The sequence below is a fragment of the Tachypleus tridentatus genome, chromosome 13, assembly GCF_004210375.1.
Source record: "Tachypleus tridentatus isolate NWPU-2018 chromosome 13, ASM421037v1, whole genome shotgun sequence".
NCBI classification, from domain to species: Eukaryota; Metazoa; Arthropoda; class Merostomata; order Xiphosura; family Limulidae; genus Tachypleus; species Tachypleus tridentatus.
In genome coordinates, this window is record NC_134837.1 from 196,886,410 (window position 1) to 196,894,792 (window position 8,383).

The 8,383-nt window shown below is 28.9% G+C and overlaps 1 protein-coding gene across 4 annotated transcripts in view; it reads right to left on the minus strand.

The window, feature by feature from the left end:
• LOC143237591 (neurocalcin homolog) overlaps positions 1-7,193 on the minus strand; it is a 49,983-nt gene extending 42,790 nt beyond the window's left edge. For 2 of the 4 annotated variants that reach the window (XM_076477023.1, XM_076477021.1), the window contains exon 1: positions 6,999-7,163. The gene's annotated coding sequence lies outside the window, so the exon portion shown is untranslated. Of the gene's footprint in view, positions 1-3,861; positions 3,924-5,018; positions 5,082-6,998 lie in introns of all 4 variants that reach the window. The other 2 variants (XM_076477020.1, XM_076477022.1) reach the window with 2 other exon arrangements.
• Between the last annotated feature and the right edge of the window lie 1,190 nt (positions 7,194-8,383).

An 8,383-nucleotide genomic window follows, 5' to 3' on the forward strand; every position in this document is an offset into this window, starting at 1 on the left:
ATCAGTCCCCAAATATAGTGTCCCATCATATTTTCTTTATATGCTCCCAGGTCACAAAACAAAGTCTGAAGAAAAAAAAAAAGTCTTTATCAATTTACTTTTGGCATAAGCAATTGGGAAATAACACGTTTTGTCCAGGAATAAGAAAAACTAAACATTTTGTTACATAGTGCAATTCTTTTTTTAATTTGATTTTTGTTCTAAAGAAACCCAGATTCATCTCACTTGATGATCCTTTTGTGTTTTTACCAAATGATGCCTTGATGTTTTTATTAAATCATTACAATATATCTCTTAGGTCACAAGAAACAATAACACCTTAATTAACTTGCAAAAGTTTCTGAAAAATCAAAGATAATTATCACAATAAAGTTTAAAATTATGCTCTGTCAAGTTTTTATTTGAGAAATACATTTGAATATTTTGTGAAGCAAGTTATACTGATTTAGTTACTCATCACCAATATATTTTACTTGTACATGAAAGTTTTTCCACTCAGTTTCTCTTTACTTACTTTTAATCTAACAGATTCTAATACATTTTTATTCCTTTAACAAAGTCACAAGAAAATATTTCACATAAACAATCTATTTGTTTTTACATTACTTACAGATGATTACCTATACGCAAAGTACATCAATTAGTGTTGCATAAAATACTAAATTTCTTTACATTAAAATTAAATCAATTAATGGTACAGAAACTAATCAAATACTTGTTATTACAGTTCTCAGTTATCACAACTGTCTACAACCAGAAATTATGATTAATTAATGCTATTAAAATAATCAACTGATAAAAAATTAGGTTTCCAGTTATTTCATCTATTCAATAATTGAATTACAGTTTATGAATAACTATTTAATTATTATCTTAATTATTCAATAATTGAATTACAGTTTATGAATAACTATTTAATTATCTTAATTGATGTTAATTGTTTTTTTCACGTGGAATATTAGCAAATAAGACCTAACTACCAAAGCTGATCATAACAAATTGGTCTGCATAAGTAAATTTAGATACTTTATCATTGCTTTCAGTTTATTCAAGTTTGTTCAGTTTTATACTATGTTATAGTCAGTATACAAGGAAAATAATCGGCTTATCAAAACTGAGGTTTTTTATTGTTATTACGTCTTGGATGTTTACAGCTAGCCAAGCAATTCCAATACTGCCACTATATTTCTTTGTTGTTAAACACAAGCTAATTTGGAATTGCTGTCTACAGGGAAGACAACTGTCTAATAGGATTTATTAACAGCCATTTTATTTTCCATGTAAACACACTGTGGTTTGAGAAAAACAATTTCTATTAAAAATGTTATAAGGTGATAATGACATTGTGGGCATAAATGCTACTAAACCAAGACAATAACCTATATACATATTGCACATAAGCCAACAAATAACTCTTAAGAATTCCTTAAGAGTGACACATGTAATGTTTACACACAAAAATCTAAAACAACACTGTAAACCAAACTGTAAACTTAATAAAATAAAAGGTGGACATACTTCCTTCAATATAAATATACTTTATTGTTAACTGGCTCAACATTAACTTATTTGTATAGAATAAATAACTAGAAATGTACATGCTTTTCACTTGTAGCATATCTAAATTGTGAAAATCAATTCCACCCAATAAAGCCAATCAATTGGCTATTACAGATCAGATGATACCATCCTAGAGTTTCTACAATAAAGAATGATATAAACTAGTTTTTTATAAAAAACAAAGGATAAGATCATGGATTAGGTGGTTAATACCAGTAAAAACCTAAATCACAGACTATAGGAATGAAAGAAAGATTGCATTAAAGCTGCAGCCAAAAGTGAGTCCACTAACTGTGATTATGTATTAGCTCTGGTAAATGATTGTTTATAGATTTAGTTTAGTGCACTAGATTAACTAGAACAGTGACTAGTGAAATAACTGGATTTCTGTTTAAAGAAATGAAATAAAACATCCAAGCAATGCAAGTGAGTCTAACAGAAAATATTAAAATAACAAAGATTATACAGAGCCACCTGGTTCTTCAATACTGTTCTTCTATGTCCACCCTACAGATATGTTGAAAAGTCCACTGTTTACTTTTCACGAATTAACACAGGCCTGAAAAGTTTAACCTCGCAAAAGTTTTGTTTCTGAAAACTGATTTTCCATAATTTTGCTACTGAGATTATTTCTAAAATTTATTTTTTCTATCACATAACGATTGTTTTACAAATAGGGAAAAAAACAAACAAACACTTTTTATTATGTTTGGATTCTAGAATGATTGATAAGACTCTCACATCACAATTGGTCAAGAGAAATCTATAGCTCATGGTTATCGACATCTTAAGCATAACAAAATGTGACCCGATTTCAATGAAAATTAACTTGTATAAAAGAACATGACATTTTATGAAGAATCTGTGCATGATGGAGAAAAATGAATTTCATATTCAGCATACAGGAATTACTGTTGAACATGTAAATATTAATACAATAAAACCATCGCAGGCCTGTGTAATTTATTCTCCTCTTATACAACAATCTTAAATAAGAAAAATACTAAGACAGGCTTCAAATAAACGATTTTGAAACTTAAGATAGATCAAACTTCTCAGCTGGGACTGAACAGCTCACCATGCACTTTAACAACAAACAATATTAAACCTCTCTACCAAACCATTTTAACAATGAAATAAAAAGAATGAATTTAAAGTTTTGACACTAAATACTTCATCACAGGTTTTCATACAAACATAAATAACTCTGAAAAATGTAACTCTGCACAAGGAAAAAAGAAGCATAGTGTGTAAGTGGATATTTGTTGTCTAATGTTTACAAAAGTATTAACTTAAATAATGGAGGATCATTGATATATTTCATTTTACTTACAAAAGACAACCACATGAAGCCAATAGGTCCAACTGATCTATCCCATTTTTTATTACAAACTAAATACAGACACTTTTATATACAGTTCTGATCTACAAACCATTTAATTTCCTCTAAAACACCTTCAACTTCTACCATGCCTGAAAGTAATTTATTCAATAGGTTGATAATCTCCTTAAACTTATTTTTGAAAAATCATTAATAGTAACAAAATGTTCACAGACTGACAGACATTTTTGTGACTCCTAAAAAGAAACTTGGAGGTGATGGAGATTTTTTATAAGTATAGAATTTAATGTCAGAGATGATATAGAAACATTATCATGAAGTTGAACTCAGAAAGACACTGTGAAAGTTTTTCTGTCACGCTTACTAAACCAAGTTCTTTATCACCATTTCTCTCTCTTCTTTTGTTCTTTTTGTGAACATCATTCAAAGTTGTTGCCTGATCTCTTTTAAAAGCTGTTAATAAGGAACAGCACAAAATCCATGTAGGACAGAAGCATTAGTAGTAGAAATCAAATGGCTGTATAATTTGCTGGTTACCAATACACAAGCCTATCAGGTCACCCCTTCATAGCCATGTTTTAAAGCTTTTGTTCATTGATTTTAAGAATTATATCAAAACATGATCAGCATAAAGTTTAAATTACTCACTGACTCTAAAGTAATAGAGAAAGCCAGTAATGAATTAAATACTGTCTTCCTTCAGAAAGACAACACCAACTAAAGATAAAGTTTAAAAAAGTTTCAGTAACAAGAAGCGTAAAGACTTAGAACCATGGTAAAGAAACCTAGACAGGACTTAACTGTCTTAAGAAAATGTTACTAATAAGAATATTAAGTAAGAACGATCTGTGCATGTTTATTAAGTAAAGACTAGTATTGTTTAGACCTGGTGACCATAATAAGATGGAAACAAGCTTTCTTGAAATTCTGAATTTGGAAGTAAAACACTGTTACTGTACCTTTGTGTTTACCTTTTGGCTAAGGATATTCACATATTGTGCATCTGGACAAGACTCAGAGTCTACAGAAATGATAATATTAAACATAGTCAAGAAACATTTCGTCCTTCAAAACTGTCTTTAAACAACTTATGATAAAAGTAAAGAATTTAAATTGACTTTTTCAGGAAATAATCTATTGAGAACAATAAATACAATTTGAATTGTAAGTATAATCTTGATGGGAATAATCTTAATATTATGTCATTGTAATTATAAATAATTATAATGTTCTGGTTTATCAGTCTCTTATGCCATCCAAATAGCATGCTGTTGCTAGTGGCAGAGCAAACAAGGTTTTAGGTGTTTTTCTTATAGGAATACTGGGTACAAGTTTAAAGGAGTTATAGCATAACTGTAAAGGTCATTAGTTGAGTTATATTTGGAGTATTGTGTACAGTCTTGAGCTCCTCACCTCAAAAAAGGCATTAAACTGGTGGAAAGGCTTCAGAGAAGTATACAAGGATAGGTTAAGATCTCTGAGCTTGTTTCCTCTTGGAAAAAAAAGAAGAGTTCGAGAGATCTGACCAAGGTGATTGAGGAGAAGGTTGATTGTGTTAATGTTTTTAATGGTGAGAATGTTAGACGAAGAGCCACATATATTAATTCTAGCAGGGTAAATAAGAGTCACCTTCACCTAAGACAGCATTATTTTTCTAACAGGGTTGTCTGCCTTTGGAATGGGTTGCCTTTAGATGCAATTAAATTAATGGGGCTTATGGGAAAGATTGATAAATATTTGAATGATAAGGAATGAGTTTGAATTTTTTACTATTTAATTTAGGTTAGCAGATAGGATGGTCTACGTGAACCAAAATGTTCATTATTGTCATGTTAAACTTCTGTAAAGCACCACCCTCTACAACTTACTGATGGCAATTCATTCCATAAGCTAAACATTTTATTACAAAAATAAAACCTTAAGTAAAGCCTAAACTGTCTCTTTCAATTCTTAAAGCTATGTCTTTTTGTGACATTTTCTTTAAAATACACCACAAAGAAACTAAAGGCCTTTATCTTATCAGTCACAACCCCTCCCCTAAATAATCTTGTAAGCCAGTAAAACTTTAAACTTTTTTTTCAAAAGAAAAAAAAACAAAATAGATTTTAACCTATACCTGTATGATTAGTCTTCCATCCCAGGAATCATCATAAAAGACTAACTCTCCTCTAAGACTGGTCTAAAAAAGGTAGTATCTTATCTTAGATAAGGAAACCAAAACCTAACTCATAATTTGTACAAAGACAACTACTTTTAGTTATAATCACATTTATAAAGTTTGACCTATAAGTAGTGTATTAAGCATTTGTTATTGTTTTTGCTGGACTGGAAAAAAAAAACTTTAGAAGGAAAAGTGATCCATTATTCTGGACCTCTTTGTTTTTTAGTATTAAATGGGTATAATTAGAATGGTTTCTTAGACATGACATGGAAGAAAAAGAGAGAAAACTTCAGAAAAACTAAATATTTATCCCTTTAAAGAAATCTACAGTTGGTTTCTTTTAAATCATTAAGAATTCTAAAAATCCAAACAATTATTTCTTGTAATAAAGCTCTGATCTATGAATTATAAATTATAGATAATGCATTTGTAATGGCTGTATTTCCACCATCAAAATAAACAGTTCCTGTGGTCTTTCTTCTAACATATGTATATATATATATATATATATACACACACATACATTTCTATAATTAATTTTATTATAGACTTGCACTGTGGCTGCTGTAAATTCTGAGAAGAAGCTCATGTGGCAGTATCAGGATTTGAAGGTAGTTTTTCTGGTTGTAAGACTACAGTGCTATAGACTTATCTGGACAAATGAGGACATTGTTTCGAATTACCTGAATGTTTCAAGGTTGCTAAATCTCAAGTTGATCAGATGTGAAAATTTTCATCTTTCTTAAATTAGTGTATAATTCCTGATTACTGACTTTCACTGGTCTTTTTCTTTACAAGCTAATAATGACTGATCTTATTACATGGCTTTTGCTATCTTTATACACTTTTGGAGAGCTCGTTCAGATAAATTATCTCTATTTTTCTTCTTGTTTTCAGTGCCTGTTTTATTTTATTTTTTTGCTTTATTCAATACTCAGTTTATCTATTGTTGAGGGGTCTCACAGTTACTTGTTATTCTTTACTTTTCATAACTTTAATAATGTAAGATTCTTTCCATAGATTAGAAAACTTAAGGTAATTTTGGTGGTTTAATATGTACTTCAAATATATAACAATTTTAAATGTCTTTTGTGTTTCAAAGTATAATTCTGGTCATTTCTTTATTTTTACAAAAGTTAGTACAACCATAGGAAATAAACATCTTTCAAACAGCATAACCATATTTCCCTTCATTTAAATACCCATTCACAAAGAATAACCTATAAGTGAATGTTTCTCTCTAGTGTTACTTTATCTGGGTTCAGCTTGTAATACACCAACAGTATTTTATGTTTTGTAATGTGTGAACAAAACAGGGAGTTTAATTTTTATGAAAATAAGTTTAAAAATAAAAGACTAAGTATTTAAATATCAGTATCCTATACTATAGTCAATTTAATATTTTTAAGCAACTTCAGTGAGTTGAACTTTGATATATGTTATGACAAAAGTAAAAACATCTTAATGCAGTGAAGATGAAATATTGAAACTTTAATGTTAATAAACATACTGTCCCTGTGGTTAACTCTAGCTGAAGTTTTACTTTAAGTTTAAATTTTAATTACACTTTCCTAGTTATAAGTTGTTACTTAAAATGTTCACTTGAAGTTGAACTGCTGAAGGTTATTACTACTAGTTATTACTACAAACGTTAATATACCAAGCACTGAAGTAAGAACATTAACCACAGCCAAAACATTACTCACCAATCAATTTATTTACTTGTAATAAAAAATATTATTATTTATTACTTCAGTTGCCACACACGAAGTATCATTTGACTTAAGCTGAACAATTTCAAACACTAGCACCGTCTTTGTAGCGAAAATAAATCACTAAATAAAAGAATGGTTTACGAACAAGCATAAGATTTACATACTCATACATATACACACACACACATACAATTAGTTTAAAATTAAGCCCACAACTCACCTATAGTTTATTTCGACCACAATAAACTGCCTATTAGTATTATTTTGTTATTCAAGTTATTCTAAAGCGTACTGCTGATATTAATATTCACAAATCAACATCAACTCTCACTGTTCCAGTATTAGGCTGCTAATAGACGTCAAAATTTAACCAGCAACAAGCAAGCATACTACTGACGTCAGAGATTATACTGCCACCTGTTATTTGTTTTCCATTAATAAAAGAAAAAATTAAAAATACATGTGAAATTTACATATTCCTTAATTGCTAAACACAGGATTCTTCATTTTAAACATCTGTTGAATATTATAACTGAGCAAGTTTGTCAGTAATATAAAATCCTAATTGTATTACGAACAATAATAAGTATGTTACATTGATAAATTACTTGTAACAGGAGCCAAATTTTCTAAATTGGAGCTTGAAAGAAAGTATTGTGTAATCACCAATGTCTTTGATACCATAAAATAACAAAGCTATTTTTCTCCAGAGATCTGGCAAAGCTTGGTGTACGGTCGAATGGAAAGAACTTGTATTAGAGTTCTGAAAATGTTCTATAGATAATCTATTGATAATACACATTATGATATCCATTTCCATATTGAAAGATCTAAGCAATACAAATAAGTTTTTATAACTTCATTCTTCTTGGTACACGTGTGCTATCCAAACTATTACTGGTTATTCCAAATATAACTTTCAAAATCAGTGAGTTAATCAGTGAGCTTGTGAATTAATAAGTCAATTAATTATTTAATCAGTTTAATTTCATTTTGTGCATCGAGCATTAAAAGTTAGTGTGTCTGTAGTTCAGTTAATTAGATAGTTAGTCAGCATATTTGTTATTGATTAATTTATTAAGACATTCTGGAAGTAATATTATAAGTATATTAGGGATAAAATAGTTTTGGATTTTCTGTTAAAGCTTGTTTTTAAAGTTAGTCCTACAAGTGAATGTAGTCTTTAGCAAACATTATTGAAGAAATGTATTGATTCAGTATCGTCATATGGACTGCGTTTACATTATTCTTACTAAATAATCCAAAAAGAATTACAACGATAAAACACATTTCAAATATCTGTATATATATATATATATATATATATATAAAGACAATTTTTTTGATGTTATATTTTGTCACATTCTTTAGATATCAGGTATACAAACACACATACGTTTTATATTTTAAACATATAAGTTTTTAATATATCAGCATTTGTGTTTTAAAAATCTATCATCTTTTTCATATCTTTGTGTTTCACACTTTCAGTGAGAAATATATATGTATGTATACAGAAAATCTCCATGCTCTTCCACTTTTTACATAATTTCACATTCAAATGATTTAATTACATTTAGGATATAAGAGTATTTTTCCTGGATT